This window comes from Dendropsophus ebraccatus, chromosome 9, assembly GCF_027789765.1.
Source record: "Dendropsophus ebraccatus isolate aDenEbr1 chromosome 9, aDenEbr1.pat, whole genome shotgun sequence".
Lineage (NCBI taxonomy): Eukaryota > Metazoa > Chordata > Amphibia > Anura > Hylidae > Dendropsophus > Dendropsophus ebraccatus.
In genome coordinates, this window is record NC_091462.1 from 21273205 (window position 1) to 21287567 (window position 14363).

Below are 14363 nucleotides of genomic sequence, written 5' to 3' on the forward strand. Positions count from 1 at the left end.
AGAGGGGATAGGTTGTGTGTTCCGTCCTCTACCTCAGAGAGGAAGGAAGTGTTCCGGCCCCTGCTCCCAAGCAAGGAGGTCGTGTGTGTGTGTCCCTCTTCACCTTCAGAGGAGTGGACTGTCCGCCTGCTCAAGTGCCCGGAGTATCCTCTCATCTGGGTGTCGTTCCTGCTCGCTATCTCCTCATCAAGTCAAGATATTCACCAAAAGTACTCTAATCCACCCAGCCTCTCTATTCCTCTATAACTACTACTCCCATCATCCGGCACGCTTCACCTCAGCCTATGCAGCACCACCTTTGCTCTGTCTGTGTAAACCTGCTATTTACCCGGTTGCATCCGGAAGAGACTGTTGCTACCAGTTACCTCCGTTATAATAAACTTGTAACCACCGCTGTTACTGAACCCTGGCATTAGTGTCCCTTATCTGGTGCCCCGACTAGGTACAGCGAAGAATCGCATGCCCAGTTATCCCGCATAATACCGCAGACCGGCCACAGCTGTGCCACCCTCGTGCCAGTACCGTGACAGCTCTATACCCTGCAGCTGCCCCGATTCCTGCCTGCTAGTAACACCTGCACTGCGGAGTGGCCCTCACGGGTCAGGGCTTTGCAGTAGTAGTGGAGCCACCGGCCAGGGCCCGCTCCCAACTCGACACCTCAACACCTACAACTACTGAAAAGATACAGAAGAATCGAGGATACTTTTCCACATCACAAAACTACCAGGTATTCTGCAGTATAGCTATATATCACTAAGGATACTTAAACTGCTTGAACGAACCATTATCACTATTTATTCACGCACTTTACAGAAAACATATTATGTTTACATTTTTATAGGACAGTATCTCTCAGGAAACTTCTTTTCCATCATTTAAGCACGCACTGTAGCGCTTTAAGTGTACACACATATTTTTGGCTATATATATTATATATACCCAATTTCCATAATTGGACCCTTCTGATTGAAAGTGTGTAAATCACATCCGTCTTATCCTGAGAGACTAAAATACCTGGTTCAGGTGTATAGCATTGTATCTTAAAAAAGTGCTATATATGACAATTCCTTTTATATATATATATATATATATATATATATATATATATATGAACACACACAAGTCCTATATATTACCGAAAATACTGTTCTCATCTAAGAAGCGTAGAAATCATAATTTGAATATAAAGTCATGGCACAGCGGCAGCAGGAAACCTCACAAAGCGTTTCAGGCAGAGGGCAGGGCAGAGAGTCTGGCTCAAGGGGCATAAGAGGAAGTAGCGCAGGAAGAGAGTCCAGTGGCAGGCCTGAGCTTCCTTTGTCACACCAGGGTCGTGTCCACACATCTAATTCCACAGTCCTGGAGTGGCTGGCTCACACTTCGACGTCCACAAGGATGAGTAGTGAGACAGACAGCCAGGTATCTGTGGGTACCTCGGGCACGACCCTGACTTGGCACGGGCACGCAGCAATTCCCCCACGTCCTCCATCTGACATCCTCAGCAACATCCCACTAACTTTTGACCCGCCGCCTGCAAGGGAACTGTTGGCGTCTATGAGCAGCCAACTGCTCTTTCATGACAATGAGCACGTGGAGGAAGAGACAGGGGACAATCAAGTGCAGGGCATAGCTGTGTCGGAGGCGATATCAGAGCAGGCCCATGTTAGGCCTGGCAGGAGAGCAGTAGGTAGTAGACGAGAAAGGGCTGGGCAGGAGCCTGATGAGGATGATAGCATCATTCTGGAACAGGATGATGCTACATCGGATGTTACATGGGATCCACGGCAGGATTTGGCTTATTCGACAGATTCGTCAACCGGGAATCCGTCCACCAGCAGGCCCGCCACAACTAAAAAGCAGACAGGCAGCAGTAGTCAACTAACAAGTCTGAAGCGTAGCCGGGACAAGCAGATGACCACTGGGGAAACCTCCTCCAATGTAGGTCCTAGTATCGGCAGCGCCCGCCCATCCTCGCAGCCTGTCGGTACTAGACTCTACACCTCGCCTGTGTGGCAGTTTTTTAAAAAGTGCCCGGAGGATACCTATGTGGTCATCTGTCGCCTATGCGACAGGCGCATTAAAAGAGGCGCATCCTAGCACCAGCGCCATGGCTGCCCATATGAAGCGCCACCACCTTTCCGCCTGGGAGAAACGGGGTGATAGTGGGTCACAGCAGGCCCAGGCAGAGCCGTGGTCAAGAGCAGCAGGAAGCAGCAGTAGTCAGGGGGGCCTTTTACAGAGTCAGACCTCCTCTGTGGATGGGAGTGTGGCTTCACTCCCTTCTTCGGCTGGTGGCCCCTGTGTTGCTAGCAGTAGGCAGCCTGTCATCATGGAGTCCCTTTACCGGAGGCAGACATATGCACCCAGCAATCCCGCAGTAGTCAAGCTGAACGCCCACCTTTCCAAGTTGCTGGTGCTCCAGGCTCTGCCGTTTAAAGTTGTCGACTCTACTTTTGCAACACAGCTATCCCGGCCATGTATAGCTATGTTCGCGAAAAGGTTGCTGACTCCCTGAGCCATTCAGTGAGGAGACATGTACCACAGACATCTGAAGCTGTAATTACGGGCAAGGGCAGTATATGTCCATTACTGCTCAGTGGGTAAATGTAATATGGCCGGCGGACTCTTAGCAACTTGGCCAGGGAAGGGCGATGACACCACCCGGTTGTGACAGCAGGGTTCCTGTGTTGCGGTTCTCCTCCATCTCCTCCAGTAGGTCCAAAACCTCCTTAACCGCCAGTGTTCCTCCCTTGTACCACTTGGGTGTAGCACGGAGGTGTCACGCTGTGCTGCATCTAGCCTGCCTGGGTGAAAGAAGAAACACAGGGGAAGAGCTGCACCGCCTGCTCGAGACGGAAATCCTCTCGTGGCTGACTCAACGCCATCTTAAAGTTGGGACGGTATTGAGTGACAATGGGAGCAACATTCTCTCCACGCTGCGCCTAGGAGGTATGAGGCACGCCCCGTGTATGGCACATATTTTAAACCTAATAGTTACACACTTTCTAAAGTCTTCATCCCATTTACAGACTGTGCTGTCAATGGCTCGAAAGCTGTGTAACCATTTCAGCCATTCAAGTCGCTCTCACCAGATGCTCCTCGAGCTGCAGCGGAGGAATGGTCTTCCCAACCATCGTCTCATTTACGATGTAGCCACGCGGTGGAACTCCACCCTCCACATGCTGGACCGGCTCTATGAGCAGAGGAAGGCCTTGACTGATTTCCTCTTGATGCAGGTGGACACGGCGACTTTCCTGTGTAACCTGGATTTCGGCCAGTGGCAGTTTATGTGTGACACCTGCCGCTTGCTACGACCCTTTGAGGGGGCCACCTTTCTGGTCAGTGGGCAAGACACAGGACTGAGCGCCATCATACCCATGCTTCATGTACTGGAGCTGATGCTGAGTCGCTGGAGGAAGGCTTGGCAGAAGAGGAGGGAGAGGAAGTTGAGGAGGAGGGGGAGGACCTGAACGCACAGGAACTCTTAGGGGAGACGGGTGGAGGAGAAGGAGATGAGCCTTCCTGCCAGACCAGAGGGGGGCCAGAGGAGGATATGCAGGGCTATGAGGAGGATGAGGAAGATGAGGAGGATGGAGGCAGTACCCATTGGCAGTATGCTGTGGAGACGGATGCAGGGACTCTTTCCCACTCCCTGGTGGAAATGGCTAAGCGCATGTTGATATGCTTTCGGGCAGACCCACGCTTGCAAAGGATTCGTCAACGGGACGAGTTCTGGCTGGCCACACTACTAGACCCACAGTATAGCAACAAGCTGTGTGAGTTCATTCACCCTTCCCAACGGGAGGAAAAAATGAATTATTATAGAGAGGAGCTTGGTGCACAGTTAGTGGCAGCCTTTGGAACACGATGCTCTCATTCACGCCATTCCCACCAGGGCCACAGCAGCAGCGCTGCCTCCTCCACATCCTCCTCTAGCAGCTTGGGTGGGATGAGCAGCGGCACCAGTCTGAGCTTGATGTCCATGATGCACGCTTTCATGCAGCCACAGGCCGGGGTAACAGGGGCACCCGCACAGCAGCAAGACATGGCGGCACACCTCAAACAGCAAGTCCAGGTGTTTTTGGACTCTACGTTGCCACATAACGTCCCCGAACCCCTGGACTACTGGGTGGGAAAATTGGATGTCTGGCCACAACTCGCTGAATTTGCTTTGGACATACTCTCCTGTCCGGCCAGCAGTGTGTCATCCAAGCGAGTTTTCAGCGCAGCAGGTCATATTGTTAGTCCCAGGAGAACCAGATTGTCCTGTGATAGTGTGGAGCGTCTGACTTTAATCAAAATGAACGCCACATGGATAGATAAGGAGTTTGTGACACCTGCTCCTGATACCACAGAGTAGGATTTGGTCGTGTTGTCACCAAGATGTAGGACCTTTTCTGCTTCTATTATGGCCTATATGTGAACTAGACCGTACTGGTCATTCCACCATTCCTGCTGCTGCTGCTGCAGCCCTGCTACCTCTCGCCTGTCCATGGACCTCATTATTCTGCTTCCGCTGCTCATGTCACCACAATAAAACTGCTACTCCTGCCCTAGCCTCCATGTTGGCTACTGTCGCTCCTGCCCTGGCCTCCATATAGGCTACTGCTGGGCCTTCACTGGCCTCCATGTTGACTACTTCTGCTCCTGCCCTGGCCTACATGTTGGCTACTGCCGCTCCTGCCCTGGCCTCCCTGTTGGCTATTGTTGCTTCTGCCTGGCCTCCATGTTGGCTACTGCTGCTCCTGCCCTGGCCTCCATATAGGCTACTGCTGGGCCTTCACTGGCCTCCATGTTGACTACTGCCGCTCCTGCCCTGGCCTCCCTGTTGGCTACTGTTGCTCCTGCCTGGCCCCCATAATGGCTACTGCTGCTCCTGCCCTGGCCTCCTTGTTGGCTACTGCTGGGCCTTCACTGGCCTCCATGTTGACTACTTCTGCTCCTGCCCTGGCCTCTATGTTGGCTACTGCCGCTCCTGCCCTGGCCTCCCTGTTGGCTACTGTTGCTCCTGTTCTGGCCTCCTTATAGGCTACCGCTGGGCCTTCACTGGCCTCCATGTTGACTACTGCCGCTCCTGCCCTGGCCTCCCTGTTGGCTACTGTTGCTCCTGCCTGGCCTCCATGTTGGCTCCTGCTGCTCCTGTACTGGCCTCCTTGTTGGCTACTGCTGCTCCTGACTGGCCTTCATGTTGGCTACTGTTGCTCCTGCCCTTGGCTCAATGTTTGCTACTGCTGGGCCTTAACTGGTATCTAGGTTGACTACTGCTGTGCCTGCCCTTGCCTCAATGTTGGCTTCTGCTGGGCCTTGACTGGCATCTAGGTTAACTACTGCTGTGCCTGCCCTTGCCTCAATGTTGGCTATTGCTGGGCCTTGACTGTCATCTAGGTTGACTACTGCTGTGCCTGCCCTTGCCTCAATGTTGGCTACTGCTAGGCCTTAACTGGCATCTAGGTTGACTACTGCTGTGCCTGCCCTTGCCTCAATGTTGGCTATTGCTGGGCCTTGACTGTCATCTAGGTTGACTACTGCTGTGCCTGCCCTTGCCTCAATGTTGGCTTCTGCTGGGCCTTGAATGGCATCTAGGTTAACTACTGCTGTGCCTGCCCTTGCCTCAATGTTGGCTACTGCTAGGCCTTAACTGGCATCTAGGTTGACTACTGCTGTGCCTGCCCTTGCCTCAATGTTGGCTACTGCTGGGCCTCGACTGGCATCTAGGTTGACTACTGCTGTGCCTGCCCTTGCCTCAATGTTGGCTACTGCTGCTCCTGCCTGTCCTTCATGTTGGCTACTGCTGCTCCTGCCTGGCCTCCTTGTTGACTACTGCTGCTTCTGTACTGGCATCAAATGACTATTGCTGGACCTCCACTGGCCTCCAATGACTACTGCTGCTCCTTCACTGCATTTGTGACCTTTTTCCTGCATAGACCCTGTAATGGTGAGTTTCCTACATAGACCCTGTAATGGTGAGTTTCCTGCATAGACCCTGTAATGGTGAGTTTCCTGCATAGACCCTGTAATGGTGAGTTTCCTGCATAGACCCTGTAATGGTGAATATTAAAGTCTAAAAAAAAAATTGACTTTGAGATATCGAAAAGATAATGATGTTACTGACATGTAGAGCCCTAAATTCAACCAAATACACTACCCCCGTATCATATAGATGCTTTAAACTATGAAAGTCCGATCGGACCGAACTTCTAAAAAGTTTGCTCATGTCTAGTAGCCAGTGGAGGGATTGGCAGAGTCGAGAGGCAAAGGCAAAGCGAGGGGAAAGGTTGGATTAGTCGGGCAGCAGAGTTTAGGATAGACTGGAGGGGATCAAGGGAGTTAGATGGAAGGCCAGAGAGGAGGATATTACAGTTGTCCAAGCGGGAAATAATGAGAGCATGTACCAGCAGTTTGATTTCAGGGGTGAGAAAAGATCGGCTAGAAAGATTGCACCTCAGTCAACAATCTATCGCATTAGAACTTTAAGGAGAGAGGTTCCATTGTTGCCAAAAAGACTCGAGGGCACCCAAGAAAGACCAGCAAGCGCCAGGACCGTCTCTGAAAAGTGTTTCAGCTGCAGCCTGCGGGCTACCAGCAGTGCAGAGCTTGCTCAGGAATGGCAGCAGGCAGGTGTAAGTGCATCTGCACGCACTGTGAGGCGGAGGCTCTTGGAGCAAGGCCTGGTCTCAAGGAGAGCGGCAAAGACTGATATTCTGCAAATGGTACAGGGAGTGGACTGCTGAGGACTGGGGTAAAGTCATTTTCTCTGATGAATCCCCTTTCCGATTGTTTGGGACATCTGAAAAACAGCTTATTCGGAGAAGACGAGGTGAGCGCTACCACCAGTCTTGTCTCATGCCAACTGTAAAGCATCCTGAAACCATTCATGTGTGGGGTTGCTTCTCAGCCAAGGGAATCGGCTCTCTTACAGTCTTGCCTAAAAACACAGCCATAAATAGAGAATGGTACCAGAATGTCCTTCAAGAGCAACTTCTCCCAACCGTCCAAGAGCAGTTTGGCGATCAACAATGCCTTTTCCAGCATGATGGATCACCTTGCCATAAAGCAAAGGTGATAACTAAATGGCTCAGGGAAAAAAACCTAGAGATTTTGGGTCCATGGCCTGGAAACTCCCCAGATCTTAGTCCCATTGAGAACTTGACAAACATTGACAAACAAAAAGCAACAAATTCTGACAAAATGCAAGCATTGATTGTGCAAGAATGGACGGCTATCAGTCAGGATTTGGTCCAGAAGTTGATTGAGAGCAGCCAGGGAGAATTGCAGAGGTCCTGAATAAGAAGGGTCAAACATCTGACAAACACACATAAAAACCAGAGGGCAGCAGATCATGTTAAAGTAGATTATTTGTGTCATTCTCAAAACTTTTGGCCATGACTATAAGGGTTCATGAGGGTAATCCCAGAATCACATCAGAAGACAAATTATGCATAAGAAGGAAATCCAGATTTTCAACATGAACAGACCCCACCTTGACTTCTAGATGGGGGTTATATACCGTACATCCCCTTGGGCAAAGGGAGCAGAGTCAGCCCCAGTAACATTCACTGGGCGCATGAGCCGCAGGGGACATACCTCTAAACCAGAAAAAAACATAGGGTTAATAAAATTTGCGCATGACCCAGAGTCGATCTGGGCATAACCAGAAACGCTTCTTTACCCCAACCTCAGAGAAATTGGCAAAAGTAGTTTATTCTTTTGGGTGAAGGTTACCTGTGCGCCTGAGTAAGTTGTTCGGGTCTGAAAGGACATCCTCTTATGCGGTGTCAAGCTTTGCCACAATACAGACAGAGGTTGTTATGCAGACGGTGTGTCTGCCTGGCCTTGGCATCTGTGGCCTCCACTTGCATGGGTTCCTCCATAGGGGGTGAAACAGGAGGGGAAGGTTTAGGGAAGGAGATCGGAAACAATGAGGTTCTGTTATAGTCTGGGGTACCCCTCTCCCGCTGTTGGTCCCTCAACCGTCGGTCCACCCGGACGGCCAAGGTCATGCTTTCCTCGAGGGTGTCAGGACTCGGGTAAGCCACTAAAAGATCTTTTAGCTGGTCACTCAGCCCGGCCTGGATTTGGAACCGGAGGGCGGAGTCATTCCAAGTGGAAAGACCGCTCCACTGCTAGAACTCTGAGCAGTAGTCCTCAACCGGACGTTTACCCTGCCGTAACATGGTCAGTTGTTGCTCAGCATTGTCTGCAGTGTCCGGGTCATCATATAGCAGGCCCAATGCGGAGAAAAAACTGTCAACTCTCTGCAAGTCGGGAGAATGCCCATTCCTGAGGGGGCCCCTGGAGAAGGGACATAACTATGACCACTCTCTGAGCTTTACTGTAAAGTCTTATAGTAGTACAGTATACTTTGACAGAATAGATAACTCATAACTCTAGGTCTGTACCCACTCACTGTCCCTGCCTACTTGCCTCGATCGGCCCTAGGCGGCCATGGACAACCACGTAGATGTTCCCTACGCTGATTACGTGCACACAGAACAAGATGGACGAACAAACATAAAAGAATAGTCAACAAGCCGGGTCAAAACCAAAACAGGCAGCGCAGTACAAAATCAGCAGGCAAAGGGATCGTCAAATAGTCAGGCAGAAGGTCAGATTACAAGTCAAGTCAAACACAGGGCTGGGACCAGGAGTTAACCTAAATAGCCAGTGCTGGGACTCTGCCTCAGCCCTGTTTTATGCTGACCAAGAGCCCGGTCCTCATTGGACCGGTGCTCTGATCACTCAGGCTCCAGAGAGGCAGAGGAAACTGTCAGTCAAAGAACACTGCTCAGCTGCAACAATCAAGGCCAGTAGTGAGCAGTGTAACCCTTGCACTGCCAGGAGGCTCAAAAAAATGCGGGTGTGTCAAACAAAAGGCAAAGACAGGTCCAGTTCACACCATGCTCAGTGCAAATTTCTGATAGGTACATTGTGAGATAAACGTTCGCATGTTCGAATATGTTCAAAAATGATCGTTATAACCATTCCAATCATCAAACAAATTGTTTATGATCGGCGAACACAAACAATTGGTGTCATGTTCGTACGAACATGCGAACATTTACGAACATGTTAGCTAATCACTATTCCCAATCAGTGGCTTCTTCACCTATTGCCAAAATACAACTCCTATCATGTCCTGCCAGTAGTGCATGATGAAAGTTGTACTTATGCAGCAAATGGAGGGTGAATTACTTGTTGGAGAACACTGGATTAAATAAACTGTCCTCCTAAATATTTGTTCCCAACCAGTGACTTTTGAGCTGTTGCCAAACTCCCATTATGTCCTGCCATCAGAGCCAGGTGATCGCAGCAGCCCACCATCCGCATGGCCCCCACATATGGGTGTACTCTACCTCCTCACCGGGTACAAGATTATATCAATAGTCTGGGAGATTGTGCCCTTGACAGGGTGGTGACTCAAAAAGTTGTAACCTCTAACTTTATCAAATGCCTAGATGATGGCTTGTCTCCGTTCGGGACACTTTGCTCATGGATTTCTGCCATTCCAGACATCTTTTCACCACACATTCCTGCTTTTTTTCCCCCTGAACCAGTGCCAATAGCTTTGAGGTGGACTGGAGGAAGTAGGTACAACCACAGCAGGGGGTGTCAGGTCTCTAGAACACTGTTCGGGCTCTCTTATAAGCTCCCGGTCTGGGTCAGCAACTTTGGCCACTAAAAGGTACTTTGAGGGGGCTCAGGCAAGCTTGACAGCCTAACTGGGACTACTAGACTCCAGTCATTTACTTGACCGTCCATGTCACATTGATATGTTTTACAGTTGTCCCGTTTCTCTGATGAAGTTGTCTGCCTGCTCCTTACCCCTTGCTGTTCATCTTCCCTGCACTATATTACCCAATAGTCTTTGTGGTTCCTGCTCAGAACTTCCTGTTTCTCCCATAACACTGCACATGATCGTGTGCCTGCCGGCCCCAGCCGTGCATACCCGTCAGACCCGATTATGCTCAGCAAACAAACTGAATGCTAGACAATGGTCAAATGATCTCTGTCTCCTGGGGGAGGGGGGGGGTGTTACTAGAGGGGGCAGTAGACGGAGTTCTGGAGTTGGTGAGTAACGATTGTTTATTATGTTCCCCCCTGCCCCTGCTGGCTGGACAATTTTTTATATTACCGGTCTTCTCCTTTAACCCCTTAGCATCCCATGACGTACCTGGTACGTCATGGCGGCGCGAGGGGCGTTCAGAGAGGGGTCCCGCCGGGACCCAGCTCTGAACAGCGGCCCTCCCGGCTGCTATCTGTAGCTGGGGAGCGTCTCTATTAGCCGGCACGGGTCCCGCTGCCGTGCTGGTTAATTAAGCATTTCAATGCAGCTGTCAAACCTGACAGCTGCATTAAAATGCTTCATACCTTATCTCCCTGCTGTCTATCTAATGGATCATTGCTGTGTATATACACAGCATTGATCTCTATGAAAGATTAGTGCCGTGTATACACAAGTCCCCCAGGGGGACTTCTAGTTAATGTAAAAAAAAGTATAAAAGTGTTTTTATTAATAAAAAATCCCCTCCCCTAATAATAGTCCAAATCACCCCCCCTTTCCCATTTTATAAATATAAACAAATAAACAAACATATTTGCTATCGCCGCGTGTGTAATCACCTTTACTATTAAGTTATCACATTCCTGATCTCACACGGTAAACGGCGTAAGCGCAAAAAAATTCCAAAGTGCAAAATTGCGCATTTTTGGTCGCATCAAATCCAGAAAAAAATAGAATACAAAGTGACCAAAAAGTTGCATATGTGCAAGCAAGGTACCGATTGAAAGTAAAGATCATGGCGCAAAAAATGACACCTCACACAGCACCACAGACCAAAAGATAAAGCATGATAATAGAGCAATTTTTTAACACTTTTTTTTTTTTTTTTAAATGTTTTAATTTTTTTTAAAAGCCATCAAATAACATAAAAGTTATGCAAGTTAGATATCGTTATAATTGTACTGATCTGAGGAAGATAGATAACATGTCCCATAGGGCGAACGGCGTAAATGCGAAACTCCCTAAAACCAAAACAAATTCCTTTTTTTTTTTTCAATTTGACAGCGCAAATGATTTTTTTCCGGTTTTGCAGCATATTTTATGGAAAAATAATGCCTGTCATTGCAAAATACAATTGGTTTCGCAAAAATATGTGCTCATATGGGTCTGTAGATGAAAAAATGCACACGCTAGGGCCTTTTAAACATACAGTGTAAAAAGCAAAAGTGCAAATGTAACTGGGCATTCTCTCTGCTTTGCATGACTGTTATTTAGAGGAAAGGGAAACTAGAAGCAAGCAGGATCATTCTCTTTCACTTTTGTGTTTTTCATCTAAAGAGAAGCATCCAGTTGTGACGTTGTGCTCAAATTCTCAAGGTAAGGTTACATTTTGTAATGGTATATGATCTATATGTGATTCTGTGGATTTATTACTGCATGAATAGCAACATGTATATACCTACACCTATAACACGGATGTTTTTTTATATGGCGCTGACTTAGAGAGCACTACAAAGACGAATAATAATCATAACTATAGCAAGCATAATATGCCAACTGTATACATCTGCTCAAAACTATATAATAAGTATAGCAAGCATAATATGTGAACTATTGTCTACTAAATCTTAGGTGTTTTCCTGAGCAGATTGTTATGCACAAAATATGAAGATACTACTATAATATAATATTAACATAGTGATAATATTTAAATCCTGAGGACATACTTCTGTACAGGTTCTTTGAAGCACTTTGGGGGGGGGATTTATTTGCAACTTTTTCACCTGCTCCCTTTTCAAGCTTGAAATTTTTCTTACACTTTCCTCAGACACACCACGACCAAATACGCACAGATTATCAAGTGCAAAGCGTAAAATACAGAATAGCGGAGTAATTAGGAGGTGCTTAGCATTAGCGTACCTTTTATTCGGCAGTGCGCATATACTGGCAATCACTGGCACACAGCAGAGCAAGATAGAAAGATTAATGAAAAAATATACTGTATATATAAATTAATTATCACCGAGAGGAAAGGACCACCGTAGGTCAAATATATCCTTAAAACATAACGTTTATTAAATACTAATAAAAAGGTACAAGCTGGAACGTATGCCTGCACCTAAGCAACGCAGAGCAACAATACTACAAAACATATAAAGTGCTGAATAACTAACAGAGCGGGGAAAGAAATATATATTTTTTTTGTTTTTTTCCCCCCTTAATATGTTGGGCGGAAGGGTAGGATACAGGGGATGTGCACTCTATTCTCCTAGATCCGTAGACTATCCCTGCCTTTTGGGGAACCCACCTCCTTAATAGGGTGGCCCCAACCACGATGTCAGTCCCCACTCTGGTTAAGGTGCTCAGGTGAAAATAATAATAAAGAAATAAAATAATCACTCTGCCTGATACATCCTGTCAGCAGGTCACACAGCCCTTTTTTCACTTCTGACGGACTTCGCTGACCATAGCACCATCAGGCTTGGTTCAACTCCAGACCGCAGCTAAGTGACTTAAGAGATATATATACACAACATTACCAATTACTATTACCAATACCAGCGTATACATGTGTTGTCCATCTGTATATATATAACATAGTTAGCTTGTGGTGACCCTGTGTATATATTTCTTTGGCGCATTTACCTCGTTTTTTGTATTGACAGGGGGTGTGCTTTACTGTCCTCTTCTATCCTTTGTATTTTCTCATTTTTTCATTTCTGTCTATTTGGGGGACCTATGTGAGATGTGACGTACTTATATATCTGGCCGACTATATCTATTGCGTTATCAGGTAACATCATATAACATTTGAATATCATGGGTCAAGCTTTTAATGAGATTTGTGTATTGAATACGTTCTCTAGGCCATATCTTAGGTGGATATGATATTTGTTCCCTGATGAACCTGTTAAACATTTATAATCATATGTATTAGTCCAGGGGAAACGCGTTGGAACAGAATAGATCTTTATTTTGGAGTAATCTATCACTCTATGAACGTATTGCACATTAATTATCTTTTATGTAAATATGTATATAGTATTTGGTGTTTGTAAGACACTTGTTTGTCTGTTTATTATTTTCACCTGAGCACCTTAACCAGAGTGGGGACTGACATCGTGGTTGGGGCCACCCTATTAAGGAGGTGGGTTCCCCAAAAGGCAGGGATAGTCTACGGATCTAGGAGAATAGAGTGCACATCCCCTGTATCCTACCCTTCCGCCCAACATATTAAGGGGGGAAAAAAACAAAAAAAATATATATTTCTTTCCCCACTCTGTTAGTTATTCAGCACTTTATATGTTTTGTAGTATTGTTGCTCTGCGTTGCTTAGGTGCAGGCATACGTTCCAGCTTGTACCTTTTTATTAGTATTCAATAAACGTTATGTTTTAAGGATATATTTGACCTACGGTGGTCTTTTCCTCTCGGTGATAATTATAACTAATAACAAGTAACCACCGGGTCATACCCATCATTTGGGTTGACAGACCCGATTATCGTTTTTTTCTGTCAGTGGATTATTCTTCTGTATATATAAATTAGCTCTAAAAAGGACTGTTGGCTTCTTAAGTTTTTTTCACAGAGGACACCTGGTCACTACAGCGCTAATAAATGAATCCTTATAGCGCTGAAACACTGGATTCTGTCACCCTCCCTACACTGACTTTACAACAGTCTAAGCCTTGGTCAGCTCTTCCTCCCTACACTGACTAACTACCACTGTGAATATTGCTGTTTATAGAGGATGTACCACCAGGTACATCCTCTTGAATTTAATACACCGATAGAAGGGCGCCGTCATGGGGAAGCCGGTGCCGCGGTCAGTTTTTCGAACCGCGGCCCGGTTCCCGTGTGCGGCGCCATTCTATCCAGCGGTAGCGGGCCGTGCTGAAGCATAGGAGGCTGGCTGGCCCGCCCCCAGTGGGAGGGAATGCCCTCCATTAGAATCAATGGAGCCGCGTCATAGAGGGGAGGGAATTCCCTCCCACTGGGGGCGGGCCGGCCGACCTCCAGTGCTTCAGCACGGACCGCGGCACCGGCTTCCCCATGATGGCGCCATTCTATCTGTGTGTTAAATTCAAGATAATGTACCTGGTGGTACATCCTCTTTAACTTAATTCAGATGCTGTCTGCTCACTTCACTCTCCCTACTGAACCGCACAAGAAAATTTGCCTCAGTGATGCGTTTTTATAGCATGTACGTAACATACGTAATGACACTAATTGCACAGCCAATCACAGTAATGCCAGTAGTGAACATGGCTACTACATTACCTGATGTGTCCTTACTTCCCCACACGTTCATTGGCTCTTTTAAATTGGTGGGAGGAAACTGACACAGTTGGGTACATTGCGAG